Source organism: Oncorhynchus mykiss, chromosome 8 (assembly GCF_057628025.1).
Source record: "Oncorhynchus mykiss isolate SJ-2025 chromosome 8, ASM5762802v1, whole genome shotgun sequence".
Taxonomy (NCBI): Eukaryota; Metazoa; Chordata; class Actinopteri; order Salmoniformes; family Salmonidae; genus Oncorhynchus; species Oncorhynchus mykiss.
The window spans coordinates 20,459,136-20,479,916 of record NC_143029.1 but is presented as its reverse complement, the minus strand read 5'-3'; the positions used below and the strand labels follow the sequence as shown (position 1 = coordinate 20,479,916).

Genomic DNA, 20,781 nt, shown 5'->3' with positions numbered 1-20,781 from the left:
TTTAAACCTAACCCTAAACTTAACCACACTGTTAACCTTATGCTTAACCCTAACCTAAAATACATTTTTAAAAATCATACATTTCAATAGAGCATATTTTTTCTCTGTGGCTGTGGTAAATAGTGGAAACCCTCTGAGATGCGCTCTGAGTGATAGTGCAGTAATGTGCACTTGAGATATAGGCTTTACAGGCATTTAAAGCACACTTCTGGGTTTTCCGATCACGAGTGAATCCTATTATGAGTATCAAGTGTGACGGAGACGAATAGTAGTTTGACGAGGTCGGCACACCCCTGTTTATAACTGTACGTTTATAACCTCTACGCAGACGACACCATTCTATATACTTTCGGCCCGTCATTGGACACTGTGCTATCTAACCTCCAAACAAGCTGCAATGCCATACAACACTCCTTCCGTGGCCTCCAACTGCTCTTAAACGCTAGTAAAACCAAATGCATGCTTTTCAACCGATCGCTGCCTGCACCCGCATGCCCGACTAGCATCACCACCCTGGATGGTTCCGACCTAGAATATGTGGACATCTATAAGTACCTAGTTGTCTGGCTAGACTGCAAACTCTCCTTCCAGACTCATATCAAACATCTCCAATCGAAAATCAAATCAAGAGTCGGCTTCCTATTCCGCAACAAAGCCTCCTTCACTCACGCCGCCAAGCTTACCCTAGTAAAACTGACTATCCTACCGATCCTCGACTTCGGCGATGTCATCTACAAAATGGCTTCCAACACTCTACTCAGCAAACTGGATGCAGTCTATCACAGTGCCATCCGTTTTGTCACTAAAGCACCTTATACCACCCACCACTGCGACTTGTATGCTCTAGTCGGCTGGCCCTCGCTACATATTCGTCGCCAGACCCACTGGCTCCAGGTCATCTACAAGTCCATGCTAGGTAAAGCTCCGCCTTATCTCAGCTCACTGGTCACGATGGCAACACCCATCCGTAGCACGCGCTCCAGCAGGTGTATCTCACTGATCATCCCTAAAGCCAACACCTCATTTGGCCGCCTTTCGTTCCAGTACTCTGCTGCCTGTGACTGGAACGAATTGCAAAAATCGCTGAAGTTGGAGACTTTTATCTCCCTCACCAACTTCAAACATCAGCTATCTGAGCAGCTAACCGATCGCTGCAGCTGTACGTAGTCTATTGGTAAATAGCCCACCCATTTTCACCTACCTCATCCCCATACTGTTTTTATTTATTTACTTTTCTGCTCTTTTGCACACCAATATCTCTGTACCTGTACATGACCATCTGATCATTTATCACTCCAGTGTTAATCTGCAAAATTGTAATTATTCGCCTACCTCCTCATGCCTTTTGCACACATTGTATATAGACTCCCCCTTTGTTTTCTACTGTGTTATTGACTTGTTAATTGTTTACTCCATGTGTAACTCTGTGTTGTCTGCTCACACTGCTATGCTTTATCTTGGCCAGGTCGCAGTTGCAAATGAGAACTTGTTTTTAACTAGCCTACCTGGTTAAATAAAGGTGAAATAAAAAAAATAAAAATAAAATAAAAACGTTGTGTGGATGGAAACCGCCTGACCATACACACACACACACACACACACACACACACACACACACACACACACACACACACACTCCTTAACTGCCCACTTGTCATTCTAATTACAAGCTCTGAATGAGAATTACACTTGACTAAATGTGAATCTCTACTCTCCACTATTTCTGATAGCACCGATACAGCTTTCCTGCCGCTAACATCTTTAAAAAAAAATCACAAGCCCAGTCTATACTAGCAAGGCACTTTTAAAGTGCTTTCTGAAGCAGAAGTTGTGGAGTCTGACTGACAACCTGTAGCCAGCGCCGTGCTGCTAAAGTGCTGTTGTGGATTCCCTCTCACAGTGTAAAAATCAGCACGGCCTCAGACCCAATCCCTGGAGCCACTTGGCAAGCCATGTGCTGAGAACTACTGTTCAACAGAGGCTATGTTCTATCTGATGTCTGCTCTCTCTGCAGGCCAGGGGTGTGGAGAGCAGAGCCTTTTTTGCTTATCAGCAGGCAGGAGGAGTGATAATGGGTCTGTGAAGGGCTGTTGTTTGCATAACCCTCCGGGGAGAGTTTCTGAATGTGTTATTAAACGCTTCAACTCCCTCCCTAGCACTTTTATCCCCCTGTCTTTCCCTCCCTCTCTCTCCCTCCCTAGCACTTTTATCCCCCTGTCTATCCCTCCCTCTCTCTCCCTCCCTAGCACTTTTATCCCCCTGTCTTTCCCTCCCTCTCTCTCCCTCCCTAGCACTTTTATCCCCCTGTCTATCCCTCCCTTTCTTTTTTATATATACCTCTCCCTCTCTCTCCCTCCCTTTTCTTTCTCTCTCCCTCCCTGGCACTTTTATCCCCCTGTCTATCCCTCCCTCTCTTTTTTTATATATACCTCTCCCTCTCTCTCCCTCCCTTTTCTTTCTCTCTCCCTCCCTGGCACTTTTATCCCCCTGTCTATCCCTCCCTCTCTCTCCCTCCCTGGCACTTTTATCCCGCTGTCTATCCCTCCCTCACTCTCCCTCCCTAGCACTTTTATCCCCCTGTCTATCCCTCCCTCTCTCTCCCTCCCTAGCACTTTTATCCCCCTGTCTATCCCTCCCTCTCTCTCCCTCCCTAGCACTTTTATCCCCCTGTCTATCCCTCCCTCTCTCTCCCTCCCTAGCACTTTTATCCCCCTGTCTATCCCTCCCTCTCTCTCCCTCCCTTTTCTTTCTCTCTCCCTCCCTGGCACTTTTATCCCCCTGTCTATCCCTCCCTCTCTCTCCCTCCCTTTTCTTTCTCTCTCCCTCCCTGGCACTTTTATCCCCCTGTCTATCCCTCCCTCTCTTTTTTTATATATACCTCTCCCTCTCTCTTCCTCCCTTTTCTTTCTCTCTCCCTCCCTGGCACTTTTATCCCCCTGTCTATCCCTCCCTCTCTCTCCCTCCCTTTTCTTTCTCTCTCCCTCCCTGGCACTTTTATCCCCCTGTCTATCCCTCCCTCTCTCTCCCTCCCTTTTCTTTCTCTCTCCCTCCCTGGCACTTTTATCCCCCTGTCTATCCCTCCCTCTCTCTCTCTCCCTTTTCTTTCTCTCTCCCTCCCTAGCACTTTTATCCCCCTGTCTATCCCTCCCTCTCTTTTTTTATATATACCTCTCCCTCTCTCTCCCTCCCTTTTCTTTCTCTCTCCCTCCCTGGCACTTTCTCTCCAATTCTCCCTCTATCTCTCATCTGTAGGAAAGAATCTACACCCTCTTTCCCCCACAGAGTTTGAGTGTCAGGAATGAATAAAGCCTTTTCTATTGTAAACCTGCCTGCACTCTTTATGTCACTACCCAGCAGAGAGTGATGGCTTTCCTCGAGAAGGCAGTCATGGGGGGATTTTTGGAGCATTGTGTCAAGCGCCGCACACCGCCATTTGTAATTTGATTTACCGCCTCAGGTATTTTCCAAAGGGGATTTTAATTAAAAAGTGGCTAAAGGCTTTGGAGGGGAAAGTGTGCTCACTTTTCCAGTGACTGGAAGTCTGGTAATGACTGTCTTGTAATGCAGCTGAGCTGCTACAGTAAAACTGTTCTCCTGTTCTCTAAATAGGGCTTGTCTACCAGGAAGCTGGAGCCTGGGGGATTGGGAGATGCCAGTGGTGGTGGTTGTGGTGTGGCCAGGAATGGTGGTAGGAAGGGGTATGCAGGGGGAATTACCACTGGAAAGAGGAAGGGGCTGCTGTGGGCCCCAGGCGCTCTGTCTCTGGATGCTGTTGAGGAACACACACACACACACACACACACACTAGAGGCAGATGGTGTCAGAAAGCTGTTTGGTGGTTGTTTGTGTTGATGATTGTTTTAAGGGTGCTGATAGTGTTTGAGATAACAGCTTTGCGTTGAATCATGAAATAATCTTGTTATTGACAGATGGCCTTTTGAATTCAGAGGAAGACTAGTAATGATGACTCATGGTAAACAATGAGCCATGTTACAGTACATTACGCCAATTTGACGTGTCTGTGCGTTCGTTGTGAGGTGAGGCCATCATCCTGACCAGGCAGTGTGTCCTGTCTTGCCCCAGAGTTCTGGAGAGGATCGGTGCGTGGGCTCTGGTGGCTCATGTCAGGACGTTTGCAGACTTTCTGGTTGATGAGTTCTCCACGTTGGCCGGTGGCCAGCAACTCAACAAGTGTATCGAGATCCTCAACAACATGGTGTGGAAGTACAACATTGTCACGCTGGACAGACTCATCCTGTGCCTGGTAAGGGCATGAACATTATTTATAATAAGGGTTAAATGGAGAAAATCGGACCTCTCTGAAATGAAAATGGATGGCCCTCCCTTTAGCTAAACATATTTGAACTAAACCCAGTCTTAACGCTTGGAAACGTGACCCTCCTCTATACCCCAAATAATGAATTTAAACAAAGTGGATAGCAGAGAACATGTCTACTGTTAACACTCACGTCTTGGACTAGAATTTCTAAGCAAACAGCTGGAGGCAGGGCTTTCTCCTATAGAGCTCCATTTTTATGGAACGGTCTGCCTACCCATGTCAGAGACGCAAACTCGGTCTCAACCTTTAAGTCTTTACTGAAGACTTATCTCTTCAGTGGGTCATATGATTGAGTGTAGTCTGGCTCAGGAGTGGGAAGGTGAACAGAAAGGCTCTGGAGCAACGAACCGCCCTTGCTGTCTCTGCCTGGCCGGTTCCCCTCTTTCCACTGGGATTCTCTGCCTCTAACCCTATTACAGGGGCTGAGTCACTGGCTTACTGGGGCTCTCTCATGCCGTCCCTGGAGGGGGTGCGTCACCTGAGTGGGTTGATTCACTGATGTGGTCATCCTGTCTGGGTTGGCGCCCCCCCTTGGGTTGTGCCATGGCGGAGATCTTTGTGGGCTATACTCAGCCTTGTCTCAGGATGGTAAGTTGGTGGTTGAAGATATCCCTCTAGTGGTGTGGGGGCTGTGCTTTGGCAAAGTGGGTGGGGTTATATCCTTCCTGTTTGGCCCTGTCCGGGGGTGTCCTCAGATGGGGCCACAGTGTCTCCTGACCCCTCCTGTTTCAGCCTCCAGTATTTATGCTGCAGTAGTTTATGTGTCGGGCGGCTAGGGTCAGTTTGTTATATCTGGAGTACTTCTCCTGTCCTATTCGGTGTCCTGTGTGAATTTAAGTGTGCTTTCTCTAATTCTCTCTTTCTCTCTTTCTTTCTCTCTCTCAGAGGACCTGAGCCCTAGGACCATGCCCCAGGACTACCTGACATGATGACTCCTTGCTGTCCCCAGTCCACCTGGCCGTGCTGCTGCTCCAGTTTCAACTGTTCTGCCTTATTATTATTCGACCATGCTGGTCATTTATGAACATTTGAACATCTTGGCCATGTTCTGTTATAATCTCCACCCGGCACAGCCAGAAGAGGACTGGCCACCCCACATAGCCTGGTTCCTCTCTAGGTTTCTTCCTAAGTTTTGGCCTTTCTAGGGAGTTTTTCCTAGCCACCGTGCTTCTACACCTGCATTGCTTGCTGTTTGGGGTTTTAGGCTGGGTTTCTGTACAGCACTTTGAGATATCAGCTGATGTACGAAGGGCTATATAAATACATTTGATTTGATTTGGACGGACCAGAGCCTTAGATATGCCGTTTTATAAACTGTTCTTCGTCCTGTGAGTATTACATGGTAACGCAGTAGTTTTCATAGCGTACCGTGGACAAGAGTAGGGATGGAAATATCTCCTTTATAGTAAAAGCCTTGCATGAATCTATCATTGTATTTGCTGAGAAAAATAGCATTTTATTTCATGCAATTCTACGTCATTTTACATATTAGCAGAATCTTTTTTAATGCCACAGAGCAGCCTGGTGACCTAAAGGCCGGAGAGGGAGCACTCGTGACAGTATTTTGCAGCATGTTTGCGCTGTTATAGATCACTTTATATAATCGGATTTGTATTACTTTCTTAAACATCTTATAAGTGGTAGGCCTGTCCTTTTTAACATTTTCTTTAAGAAGAGGTAGGCCTATGGCATACCCTCTGAAACACCCTCAATTCGAGTCCTGGTTTTAACTTCACAGCTTCTCACTGACTTGGAGGTAGGCTCTTTAAAGAGCGCATGGTGGGTGGAGGAATTGACCAATAAATCTATGGATATAGCAGCCTATAGCCTAATTCCGTCTATCAAACAGGTAGGCCTACCTGTTATTTATTAAATAGGAAGAAAGGCTACAATACAAATCCCTCTTTGTTGTTAAAGTCTAATTAAAATGAACTGTTTAAATGAATTATGACTACTCAGATTTACCTACTTAGAGCACCATGAGCTGTCCATTTCTGATTTATTTTTTTATTTAATCTTTGTTTAACTAGGCAAGTCAGTTAAGAACAAATTCTTATTTACAATGACGCCTAGGAACAGACAGAGATACACTGACCTGACAGAGACAGGTTAAATGCCTTGTTCAGGGGCAGAACGACAGATGTTTACCTTGTCAGCTCTGGGATTCGATCTAGAAACCTTTCGGTTACTGTCCCAACACTAGGCTACCTGCCGCTCCTACTCTGCCACGGCTGCTGTTTCAAGTTTCAGCACCACAGTGTAAGTTACTCAAATTTGACTTATTGTGAAGTCAATAACTCTGATAAATACATCATGGGCAAGAAACATATTGTTAGTTTTATCAAATCAATTCTAGTAGTAGCAAGCTATCAAAATTGACCTCCGGTCCTCCTTCTCATCTTCACGCTCTCCTTCTCAAACAGAACAGAACATAGGCTATAGGCACACAAGAGAGTTGAAGAAGCCTGACATTCTTCCTGAACTGCCACTGTAGGCCTACACAGCACAGCATTGGTTAGGCAGCACACAAAATGTTTTGATCAGCAAGAGCAGAGCAGGCCGGGGCTCTAGATTGGAATATCCATTGCAGTTTGTAATGCAGCCTAGTTGTATTTACACCATCCCAGCAGCGATCTTAGAAATATAAATTGGCTCTGTGCTTCTCCCGAGCATGCATTTTGTAGCCGATAGGCCATGGGTCATTTGATTGAGACCATACTATAGGCGCACTTGATATTGCGAGCCCAGAGGAGAATCAGAGATGAAAAGCTGCATCGGGCACACGTTGATATACACTGAGTATACCAAACATTAGGAACACCCTCCTAATATTGAGTAGCTCTCAGAACAGCCTCAGTTTGTTGGGGGCATGGACTCTCCTTCTTTAAGGCCAGGCACCACAGTCAAACATTTTGATTTTGCTTCCATCTGTCGATTTTCAGATTTTGGGATATTTTACTATAACTTATAACTACTACTATGACTTCACTACTTTCATAAAATGTTAAAAATAAATTGTCAATAATGTATATAAATACTTGATTTGTATCATTTTATCCCAACTCCGTCAACTACACCTAGCATACATTGTGTTCTCGTTAGCATGTTTCATGTAGATATTCAACCACTATTTTTAAAACTCTCCATGTTGAATCGTATATCATTCAAAAGCTTGTTTTCCGGAGCATATCGTTAGCTAGTCCATACATGGCGATATGCTTTGTAGACTTAGTGATTTGTGCTGAAATATTAGTAATTTCCTGACATCCGATTGGTTACTGGCATTTAAAGACCCTTTCCGGCAACCTGATTGGTTAAAATGCCTCACGTGCGCGCAGCACGTCCTTGTTTGAAAATATCTCTGGCGAAGGATCTACGTAAAGAGAGACAAAATGAGCAGATCTCGAAGAATATACCAACAGTATGTGAATAAAAATAGTTGAGCTCAGTTAGCCAATGCGAGAAAAGTATTGAATGAAAGAAAAAATGAGCCTGATCAGCTGATCGAGGCAGTGGCAGTACAGGTAGATGAGCAAAAGGAGGTAGCCGGAAGCAGCGCGTTGAGACGCAAATGAGTTGAGACGAAGATGACAGCTAGCAGCGGTCAACCAGCCAGCAGCCAGCCATCAGTGTCTTTTATTCCACGTCACAAATAAACCAACTTGTACATGATTTAATTTCCCCTACGTGTCTACACACTGGACTGAAAATCACTATTGACCCCACCAACCAGGGATTCTGTCATTCTGTCATGATACAATGTAATGTGCACACTGTGAAGGTGATCTTGATGCATTTAGAAGAAGTGTTTACACTTCCTCCAGGCTGCAGCACTCCGAGCACTCCGCTCCAGGAGAGATGTGGCATTTTACATAAATATGAGGATAGTTCTTCTAGCCCACAAACTTGAACTTGGTTATGCAACACTTAAGAAAATAAGCAAAACCCTAGGGATTCCTTCTTGTGTCTCAGCTCATATCAGAGACATGACAAGAGAGTGACAGGTAAATACAAGTGGAGTGTAGCCCATTATTGTCAGGTGACTTGCTATGTATAGATTTCCTTACTCCAGCAAATGTATTCAAAGTGAATAAACAGAGTGATAGGAAAACATACAATGAGACAATCACATAGGCAGGCCTACATTGTCATATGGCTGTAGCCTACTGTGATTACTGAGAAATTAGCTTTACGTAAAGTAAATCACATGCTGATATGCGAATATTTACATAGAATAACATGCTGATATTTAAAAGTGGAATTAGTGAGGAGGAGTTCAGAGAATGGAAGGATTCACATGCAGATGACTGTGCTCAAAACTTCTCTGGTTCGAGCAAAGCAATTGAGCAGGAAGCAGCTAAATGCATGTGGGCCAGATCAGTCAGTCGCTACCACTTTCGTTACACCGAGATGCTCTCAGATGGGGACAGTACTGTATACAATACAGTTGTCAAATTAGATCCCTACCCAGGCATTGAGATAGGGAAACTAGAATGCATCAATCATGCCCACAAGAGGATGGGAACAGCGCTTCGTAAACTTAGTTCAGAGAAACATTTTGGGGCGAGAGGTGTAGGGAAACTCACTGCACAAAAATGTAAGAGTCTGCAAAACTATCACAGGGGTGAGATTCTTAAGAACCAGGGTGATATAGAGGGCATGAAGAATGCTATCTGAGCTGGTCTTGTCCATTCCATGTCAACATCTTGGTGCTGGTACCAGCGAGCCCTAGAAAATGGTGAAGATCCACCCAGTCACAAAAACCATGGAGGCCATACATTTTTGAATAGAGAGGTTGCACAGAAAATGGTATCTCTATATCATAGGATGTCAAATGATAACCTCCTCAAAAGAATGCAGCACGGAGGAACCCAGAATGCAAATGAATGTCTGAACTCTAATATGGTGCCCCAAAACGGTCTTCGTGGGCAAAAGCCACATTGACGCAGCAGCCAGTATGGCAGTAGCCACCTTCAATGAGGGAGCCACTGTTATATCAAATGTGATGGACAAATTGTGGCTTGACAGCACCTTGGTGACACTGGAAGCAATCAGAGAGGAGAATGCTAGGCGTGTTGTGCCCAACAGACCAGTATTCAAAGCATATGCTCTATTGCTAGAAACAAATGTATTAAACATGCTCATGTATTTATTTGTTAAAGGTATATTTGATGTTTACTTGTCGGTTTTGAAGTGATATACGAATAAGAGTTTAATTAATGTGACAAATGGTCATATTTATGGAAAGTGCATTTTAATTGCATTAGCCTATCTTTATCGGCCATTTTCTGAAAATGACATGTTTCCCCTGTGCCAATTCATTCTGCTCAGTCTTCCAAGGACGTACATTCACATTATTCCACACACAGGTTCTTAGGTCTTGTAGTCAGACTTTTACAGAGGCTTTTTTAAATATCTTGTGTCGTTTTGATTTTAGGTGGCATTTTATATGTAAGTGAGTGTCTTATCACAATAAAAAATGAAAACATTCTGCCTTGAAGCAGTGTTGAATAAAAAATGGATTCTCGTAATATGCAAATTAGCGCATATTAAAGGAGGTTGTCTCATTTGCATATTTTAATGTTAAAATATATCAAACTTGTAATACAATAATGTGTTGTATTTATGTATACTTTCAACTGGTAAAGATTCAGTCTGACTAGACTAAATAAGAAAAAAAATCCCTATTAGCCTGTGGTGCCTGGCCTTATCCTGTCTCCTCCCCTTCATCTGCACTGATTGAAAGGATTTAACAAGTGACATCAATAAGGGAATAAGGGACTGACCAGATAAAAGCTGTCATGGAAAGAGCAGGTGTTCTTAATGTTTAGTATTATCAGTGTATACTATAGCCTAATAAGCAACTCATTCTAAATTCATCAATTACATGACCCTCTGCTGGACTAGATTTAAAAAAGACTAAACCCTCCCCGGGACTGAAATTTTCCTCCAGGTAACCATTCTGTAAATTTCGATCCATCCCTTAGGATGTGACAAACATATTTAGAACTATGGTCCAGTCATATGTTTGACCTCTATTTAAGTCTTTGGAAGCTTCAATTACATTGTGATAATGTACATTCATATTTATTTGTTCAATATTAATCTGTGCCGGTTCAGCAGCTATCAAACAATTGTTTAATTCCCTATTAACCTCTCCCTCTTTCCCATTACTTCCCTCACTCATCTCTCCCCTCTTCCCATCTCTCCCTCTCCTCCCCCCTCCTGTCCAGGCCATGAGGAGTCACGAGGGTAACGAGGCCCAGGTCTGCTACTTTATCATCCAGCTCCTCCTCCTCAAGCCCAACGACAACCGCAACCGCGGCTCAGACCTCGTCAAGGAGAACGTCCCCGAACACTGGCTGCAGAGCGACTGACACACCAAGCACATGACCTACCACAAGGTACCATACTGGCTCCAACTCTGCTGTCTGCTAGCATGAAAAGAGCAGTGTTGCCTGAAAAACAGTTTGAAAGAACCACTAGGCACAGAGTGGCTCAAGGCGATAAGAACGTGAATGTCAAAGGGAGGCCGCTATTGTCCAGCCTGCTCCATTCCCTGTTGAAGATTGATCCTGTTTAAATTTGATATTTACATTGGCTCAACTGTGTTCTCTAACTGAGCAGTGGAAATGGGTTGTCTCTCGTTCTGTTCTGCTGTGGTGACTATTGCTTTGACAACTTACTGTTTTGCTGTTATCAAACATGCTCTTTTAATACAGCTTAAAGATGATACAGTTACAGCGTTTGACGTTTCATGTACTTTGAGGGCCAGGCGGAGCATGTAAATCCACCCATGCAGCATCAGTCCCACTACTTGCCCATCTACTTAGGTAACGTGTGCCTCCTTATCCTGCTCGTCTTCAACATTGTCATCTACCGCTTCATGGAGCTGCTGCCCGGAGACGCTACTGGACCACCTGGGAGGACGTGAGGGAATGGGAGAGGGAATGGTTGTGGTCTGTAGCTTTGATTGTGTACACAGCCTGGTATAGCATGTATTTTCCACAATTCTACATATTTTTCCATGGAGCCGAGATACATTTCCTGCAATTCTATGCATTTTGCCAAGACTAATACTGTTATTTTGCTCAAACAAAATATATACTGCTAATGGTATTGTTTTTGGAATTTTAAATTCTCCCTGACTGTCGGGCCATTCCCGAACTGTGACTGGAGGTTCAACGAGTTCCCCAATCCGGCCGCCCACGCCCTGCATGTCACCTGTGTAGAGCTGATGGCCCTGGCAGTGCCCGGCAAGGACATTGGCAACACTCTGCTCAGCGTCGTCCTCAAGAGGTCAGCATGGGGTCAAGGCTCGTAGGTCGAACAGCGGCTGCTAACCAGTCATTGAGAGGGGGAGAAGTCTGAGAACGGGCTCTAGACTATGTAAAATAAAACATATATATATTCTGACTGCACTGTCCTCTTGAAGCATGTGTTAAGTGCTCCCAAGTGGCGCAGTGGTCTAAGACACTGCATCTCAGTGCAAGAGGTGTCACTGCAGTACCTGGTTCAAATCCAGGATGTATCACATCCGGCTGTGATTGAGAGTCCCATAGGGCGGGGCACAATTGGCCCAGCATTGTCCGGGTTTGTCATTGTAAATAAGAATTTGTTCTTAACTGACTTGCCTGGTTAAATAAAAGTCCCTGTTATTATGCAGAAGCCTTGTGTGAGGAATGGATGATGAGTCATCTTGAAGTGGTGCTGAATCACTGCAGTGTTAGTTTTCTGCAGAGCTCAGTTAGACCTGTGTGCCCCTCTAGATGACAGTGTGTTGTTGTGTTTTGTTATGTTGTGTGTGGATTGGCCTCCTGATGTCATGTGCCTTTTAACAGCCAACTGCTGTTGCCTCGGGGGAACATAAGTGCCTGGATGAACGCTGGTGATCACTGCCTTGCCTGTAAGATTCCTCTCTAAGCACGCACGCATTCACGCACCCACACACACACACACACACTTTGTTATAGATCAGGAATGTTGTTCATGGCATACAGCAAACTTGTTTTTCCCCATTCGCATGATCAAGTTTCAACTATCCATGAAAGACAAGGTCCATAAATTGTGGTATTTTATTGCTCAATGTGAAATTCTGGGCAGTTAGACAAGAGTGATGGCTTTACCCAAATAAGCATTACTTCATCTGTCCTCCAGACTCCCGTCTAAAAACTTCTCTAAAGTCTGAAAAGTAGTGAGCTTAACGTTGTATGTTTTCCTCTCTAGGAGCCTTACTGGGTGGTCCTGCAGGACCGTATTATGAGTGTTCTGGGCAGCCCATGCCTCACATCAGAGACTGAGTGGGTGGGGTACCCCTTCGCACTTCTGGACCGCCTGCCACCAGTCTTACTCTTAGATGTACTGCAGCTACGTGCTGGCCCTGGCCAACACCATCTGGCACCACTCCAGCATTGGACAGCTCTCCCTCCTACCCAAGAAAGACGCACCAGTAGCCCCTGATTAGCTGTTTTCCACCCCTCTAGTCCTGGTACCAGCTGCCCACTGATTAGCTGTTTTCCACCCCTCTAGTCCTGGTACCAGCTGCCCACTGATTAGCTGTTTTCCACCCCTCTAGTCCTGGTACCAGCTGCCCACTGATTGGCTGTTTTCCACCCCTCTAGTCCTGGTACCAGCTGCCCACTGATTAGCTGTTTTCCACCCCTCTAGTCCTGGTACTCCCTAAAGTGTCAGCAAGTGCCTTTCCTGCTCTGACGGACTGTCATGTGAAATGACAGCAGAGCTATGGCCTGCTGAGATTACATTACTGTAAAGCAGATGGAAATGCCATCAGTGTGGGCCGTGATGTGTGGGAGGGCGGAACATGAGACATGGTAGATCTCAGCGGGCACCGCAGCATTCTGACGGCAGAGCCCGGTGACGAGACACCCCTAGTGGCACAGGCAGCCGAGTGTGTACGCCTCACACTGACGCTTCTGGAACACACATGGCTCTCGCTCTGGAAAAACTGTGTATATACATACATACATACATACATACATACATACATACATACACACACACACACACACACACACACACACACACACACACACACACACACACACACACACACACACACACACACACACACACACACACACACACACACACACACACACACACACACACACACACACCTGGGATCTATCTTGTCATCTGCAAACACACTCTGACGCTTTTGTTCTGCTGTACATCTGGTTTATTATCAGCTGTCTGTTCATTCAGAAAAGCCTGTAGTTTATCATTCGAATTCAGTGCCTCCATTGTCTTCTTCCATTTTCACACAGCTCTCACAGTGAGAGCCTTAGTCACTAACATCAGGTCCTTGGCTTTACAAAGCCTTTCATTAAGTTCTGTAGAGACGTTTTTGTCCTTTTCTCCTCCTTCCCCATATGTCTTTGAGAGAGCAGTCCATTCTCTCCTCTTCAGTCTCTATCTTTCTCTAGGAGACGTCTAACATCTCCTCTCTCCTCCCTCCCCAGGTTCCTGTCTGAGGTGCTGAAGCCCCTAGTAAAGACAGAGTTCCAACTCCTCTATGTGGACAACCTGGTGGGGCCCTTCCTCCAGCGCTTCCAACAGGAGAGGACCCACTGCATGCTGGAGGTCCATTTCTGTCCCCCCTTCTTTCCTCCCCCATATCCCAGTATAACCTGAATACACCATACAATCCCACACAAAAGGCCTGTAAATGAAATTCCCTTTCACACTCCCTCGACCATTAGAGAGAATAGAACTGATGGTGGGTGTGTGGGTGGGTACATATATGTGTGTGTGTCCACGTGCTGTGTGTGTGCACATTTGTATGTGTGACATGTGCGTGTGGCCCTGAGGTAAATCCCAGGGCTGGTCCCCCATCTCCATGTTTAACCTCAAGAAACTGAACAATAGCTTGGTAGATTAAAGGGGGATTAGCTGGCTCAGGGAGAAATCCTGTTATTTGCGGAGAGCAGAGAGGGAGAGTTAAGGTCCTTGTTATTGGCTCCTCTCCCCAGCGGCGGTGTCTCTTCCCTGGGCTGCACTGTGGCTTCCCATTAATCTGCAGTTCTTCTGTTGACCAGCCTGCCACCCCCTGGACAGCTCATTGACAAAAATAGTTAGAAATTCTTTGGTTTTTCACTCTAGCATTGTGTTCATGAGACGTGCGACACACCATCGCCATTCAATCAGGGACTGATATGCCTGTTCCTTTCTTAAAGATCTATGTTGTGAATCGCAGATTGGAGTGGCGTTCCATGAGATGCTGCAGACTGTGGACCAACACAGTCAACACCAGTCCTTCATGGACCCCATCTGTGACTTTCTCTACCACATCAAGTACATGTTCACCGGGGACAGCCTCAAAGGCCAGGTACAGTAAGAGCAATACTGTGTGCTGTACCTTGTCCTGTAAATGTATGCTCACTTGTTTCTGTCCAGTCCTGCATTTGTCCAGCCTCTCCTCGCCTCCTCTAATTATATTGTCAACACCCCAAATAAAAAAAATATCATTTGTTTGTCCTCCAAACATTTCCTCTTGCATTTAGCTTTGATGTCACTCTCTGCAGCGTCCCACTTCATTTCAGCGTCTGAAGCTGGAGTTGGCGTCTCTCCTCAGTAGAAGTAGAGCAGAGATTAGTTGAATTCTCCTCCCTCCTCAGTCCTCTGACTGAGAGCCCAGCTTATCCCTCGTATTTCCTAGTGTTGAGTGTCTAATGTTAAGAGCCTACTAATGTGTGTATGTGTGTTCCCAGATGGAGAAGATCATCATGGCCACGAGACGCAGCTATCACCCACAGCAGCAAGATGGAGCCTGCAGCCGCCAGTGTTCCCCAGCCCTCCTCCTCTGTCCTCACTTGACCCCCAGAGCAACCACAGCCCCTCCATCCTCCCCCTGTCTTTAGCCCAGTAACACACCCACACCAAGGGAGGAGTCTATAAGCACCATGGCCGTGGTCCCACTGACACCAGCTGACACCAGCTGAAGTATTGAGATGGACACACTCCATGAATGTGTAGGTCAGGGTTGCAGACAGACAATATGATCCCGAGAGTCTGGTCTCCTGAGAGTGACCATGCAACGACTAAGTGCTGTGGTGTGTTTTGCTAGCACAGACTGGAATATGTTCTGGGATTCATCCAATGGCATTGAGGAGTATACCACCTCAGTCAGTCACCGGCTTCATCAATAAGTGCATCGACGACGTCATCCCCACAGTGACCGTACGTACATATCCCAACCCGAAGCCATGGATTACAGGCAACATTCGCATCGAGCTAAAGGCTAGAGCTGCCGCTTTCAAGGAGTGGGACACTAATCCGGACGCTTATAAGATATCCCATTATGCCCTCAGACGAACCATCAAACATGCAAAGCGTCAATACAGGATTAAGATTGAATCCTACTACACGGGTTCTGATGCTCGTCGGTTCGACACCGGTTCTACAAAGGGAAACCCAGATGCGAGCTGCCCAGTGATGCGTGCCTACCAGACAAGCTAAATGCCTTTTATGCTCGATTCGAGGCAAGCAACACTGAAGTATGCACTAGAGCACCAGCTGTTCTGGATGACTGTGTTATAACGCTCTCGGTAGCCAATGTGAGCAAGACCTTTAAACAGGTCAACATTCACAAAGCATGCGCGGACCAACTGGCAAGTGTCACACTGACATTTTCAACCTCTCCCTGACGGAGTCTGTAATACCTACATGTTTCAAGCATACCACCATAGTCCCTGTGCCCAAAGAAGCGAAGGTAACCTGCCTAAATGAATACTGCCCCATAGCACTCACGTCGGTAGCCATGAAGTGCTTTGAAAGGCTGGTCATGGCTCACATCAACAGCATCCTCCCGGATACCCTAGACCCACTCAAATTCGCATACCGCCCCAACAGATCCACAGATGACGCAGTCTCAATCACACTCCACACTGCCCTTTCCCACCTGGACAAAAGGAACACCTTTGTGAGAATGCTGTTAATTGACTATAGCTCAGCGTTCAACACCATAGTGCCCACAAAGCTCATCACTAAGCTAGTGACCCTGGGACTAAACACCTCCATCTGCAACTGTAATGGTTTTCTGTATGTGAAGGAGAGTCGGACCAAAATGCGGCGTGTCTATTGCAATCCATGTTTAATGAAGTAACACACTAAACACAAACACTACCAAAACAATAAACTTAACGAAAACCGAAACAGCCTATACTTGTGTAACCTAACACAGAACAATGACATCAGGACACTAAGGACAATCACCCACGACAAACTCAAAGAATATGGCTGCCTAAATATGGTTCCCAATCAGAGACAACGATAAACACCTGCCTCTGATTGAGAACCACTTCAGACAGCCATAGACTTAGCTAGAACACCCCACTAGCTACAATCCCCATACATACACACCACATACAAAAACCCATGCCACACCCTGGCCTGACCAAATAAATAAAGATAAACACAAAATACTTTGACCAGGGTGTGACAGAACCCCCCCCTAAGGTGCGGACTCCCGAACGCACCTCAAAACAATAGGGAGGGTCCGGGTGGGCGTCTGTCCATGGTGGCGGCTCCGGCGCGGGACGTGGACCCCACTCAATCAATGTCTTAGTCCCTTCTCCTCGCGTCCCTGGATAGTCCACCCTCGCCGCCGACCATGGCCTAGTAGTCCTCACCCACAACCCCACTGGACTGAGGAGCAGATCGGGACTGAGGGGCAACTCGGGACTGAGGCAGCTCGGAACTGAGGGGAAGCTCAGGAGTGAGAGGAAGGTCAGGAGTGAGAGGAAGGTCAGGAGTGAGAGGAAGCTCAGGCAGGTTGATGAATCTACCAGATCCTGGCTGGCTGGTGGTTTCGGCAGATCCTGGCTGACTGGCAGATCCTGGCTGACTGGCAGATCTGGCAGATCCTGGATGACTGGCAGATCTGGAAAAGTCTGGTCGACTGGCAGATCTGGAAGAGTCTGGTCGACTGGCAGATCTGGAAGAGTCTGGTCGACTGGCAGATCTGGAAGAGTCTGGTCGACTGGCAGATCTGGAAGAGTCTGGTCGACTGGCAGATCTGGAAGAGTCTGGTCGACTGGCAGATCTGGAAGAGTCTGGTCGACTGGCAGATCTGGAAGAGTCTGGTCGACTGGCAGATCTGGAAGAGTCTGGTCGACTGGCAGATCTGGAAGAGTCTGGTCGACTGGCAGATCTGGGAGAGTCTGGTCGACTGGCAGATCTGGGAGAGTCTGGTCGACTGGCAGCTCCATGCTGACTGGCTGCTCCATGATGACTGGCTGCTCTGGCTGCTCCATGCTGACTGGCTGCTCCATGCTGACTGGCAGCTCCATGATGACTGGCAGCTCTGGCTGCTCCATGCTGACTGGCAGCTCCATGCTGACTGGCAGCTCTGGCTGCTCCATGCTGACTGGCTGCTCCATGCTGACTGGCAGCTCTGGCTGCTCCATGCTGACTGGCTGCTCTGGCTGACTGGCAGCTCTGGCTGCTCCATGCTGACTGGCAGCTCTGGCTGCTCCATGCTGACTGGCTGCTCCATGCTGACTGGCAGCTCCATGCTGACTGGCTGCTCTGGCTGCTCCATGCTGACTGGCTGCTCTGGCTGCTCCATGCTGACTGGCTGCTCCATGCTGACTGGCGGCCCTGGCTGCTCCATGCTGACTGGCGGCCCTGGCTGCTCCATACTGACTGGCGGCCCTGGCTGCTCCATGCTAACTGGCAGCTCTGGCGGCTCCTTGCAGACTGGCAGCTCTGGCGGCTCCTTGCAGACTGGCAGCTCTGGCGGCTCCTTGCAGACTGGCAGCTTTGGCGGCATCCTGCAGACTGGCAGCTCCTTGCAGACTGGCAGCTCTATGCAGACTGGCAGCTCCTTGCAGACTGGCAGCTCTATGCAGACTGGCAGCTCCTTGCAGACTGGCAGCTCTATGCAGACTGGCAGCTCTATGCAGACTGGCAGCTCTATGCAGACTGGCAGCTCCATGCAGACTGGCAGCTCTATGCAGACTGGCAGTTCTGAACAGGCGGGAGACTCCGGCAGCGCTGTAGAGAAGGAAGGCTCTAACAGCGCTAGACAGGCGGGAGACTCCAACAGCGCTGGAGAGGAGGAGGGCTTCGACAGCGCTGGACAGGCGAGGCGCACTGTAGGCCTGATGCGTGGTGCTGGCACTGGTGGTACTGGGCCGAGAACACGCACAGGAAGCCTGGTGCGGATCTGGAAGAGTCTGGTCGACTGGCAGATCTGGAAGAGTCTGGTCGACTGGCAGATCTGGAAGAGTCTGGTCGACTGGCAGATCTGGAAGAGTCTGGTCGACTGGCAGATCTGGAAGAGTCTGGTCGACTGGCAGATCTGGAAGAGTCTGGTCGACTGGCAGATCTGGGAGAGTCTGGTCGACTGGCAGATCTGGAAGAGTCTGGTCGACTGGCAGATCTGGGAGAGTCTGGTCGACTGGCAGATCTGGGAGAGTCTGGTCGACTGGCAGCTCCATGCTGACTGGCTGCTCCATGATGACTGGCTGCTCTGGCTGCTCCATGCTGACTGGCTGCTCCATGCTGACTGGCAGCTCTGGCTGCTCCATGCTGACTGGCTGCTCCATGCTGACTGGCAGCTCCATGATGACTGGCAGCTCTGGCTGCTCCATGCTGACTGGCTGCTCCATGCTGACTGGCAGCTCTGGCTGCTCCATGCTGACTGGCTGCTCCATGCTGACTGGCAGCTCTGGCTGCTCCATGCTGACTGGCTGCTCTGGCTGCTCCATGCTGACTGGCTGCTCTGGCTGCTCCATGCTGACTGGCTGCTCCATGCTGACTGGCGGCCCTGGCTGCTCCATGCTGACTGGCGGCCCTGGCTGCTCCATACTGACTGGCGGCCCTGGCTGCTCCATGCTAACTGGCAGCTCTGGCGGCTCCTTGCAGACTGGCAGCTCTGGCGGCTCCTTGCAGACTGGCAGCTCTGGCGGCTCCTTGCAGACTGGCAGCTTTGGCGGCATCCTGCAGACTGGCAGCTCCTTGCAGACTGGCAGCTCTATGCAGACTGGCAGCTCCTTGCAGACTGGCAGCTCTATGCAGACTGGCAGCTCCTTGCAGACTGGCAGCTCTATGCAGACTGGCAGCTCTATGCAGACTGGCAGCTCTATGCAGACTGGCAGCTCCATGCAGACTGGCAGCTCTATGCAGACTGGCAGTTCTGAACAGGCGGGAGACTCCGGCAGCGCTGTAGAGAAGGAAGGCTCTAACAGCGCTAGACAGGCGGGAGACTCCAACAGCGCTGGAGAGGAGGAGGGCTTCGACAGCGCTGGACAGGCGAGGCGCACTGTAGGCCTGATGCGTGGTGCTGGCACTGGTGGTACTGGGCCGAGAACACGCACAGGAAGCCTGGTGCGGGGAGCTGCTACCGGAGGGCTGGGGTGTGGAGGTGGTACTGGAAAAACCGGACCGTGCAGGCGCACTGGAGCTCTTGAGCACCGAGCCTGCCCAACCCTACCTGGTTGAATGCTCACGGTCGCCCTGCCAGTGCGGCGAGGTGGAATAGCCCGCACTGGGCTATGCAGGCGAACCGGAGACACCGAGCGCAAAGCTGGTGCCATGTAAGCCGGCCCAAGGAGACGCACTGGGGACCAGCTGCGTAGAGCCGGCTTCATGGCATTAGGCTCGACGCTCAATCTAGCCCGGCCGACACGCCGAGCTGGAATATACCGCACCGGGCTATGCACCCGCACTGGAGACACCGTGCGCACCACTGCATAACACGGTGCCTGTCCGGTCTCTCTAGCCCCCCGGTAAGCACAGGGAGTTTGCGCAGGTCTCCTACCTGGCGTAGCCATACTCCCTGTTAGCCCCCCCCCAAGAAATTTTTGGGGCTGCCTCTCGGGCTTCCTTGCCAGCCGTGTTCCCTCATATCGCCGGCTCCTCTCTCCGGCTGCCTCTGCTCTCCTAAGTGCCTCCACCTGTTCCCATGGGAGGCGATCTCTTCCAGCCAGTATCTCCTCCCAAGTGTAACAGCCCTTGCCATCCAAAACGTCCTCCCATGTCCATTCCTCTTTACGCTGCTGTTGCTGCCTGTTGACACGCTGCTTGGTCCGTTGGTGGTGGGTGATTCTGTAATGGTTTTCTGTATGTGAAGGAGAGTCGGACCAAAATGCGGCGTGTCTATTGCAATCCATGTTTAATGAAGTAACACACTAAACACAAACACTACCAAAACAATAAACTTAACGAAAACCGAAACAGCCTATACTTGTGTAACCTAACACAGAACAATGACATCAGGACACTAAGGACAATCACCCACGACAAACTCAAAGAATATGGCTGCCTAAATATGGTTCCCAATCAGAGACAACGATAAACACCTGCCTCTGATTGAGAACCACTTCAGACAGCCATAGACTTAGCTAGAACACCCCACTAGCTACAATCCCCATACATACACACCACATACAAAAACCCATGCCACACCCTGGCCTGAC

The 20,781-nt window shown here is 48.3% G+C and overlaps 1 pseudogene; it reads left to right on the top strand.

Moving 5' to 3' along the window:
• The window catches only part of LOC110529204 (mediator of RNA polymerase II transcription subunit 23-like), a 32,524-nt pseudogene extending 17,185 nt beyond the window's left edge, over window positions 1-15,339 (top strand).
• Window positions 15,340-20,781: the final 5,442 nt, after the last annotated feature.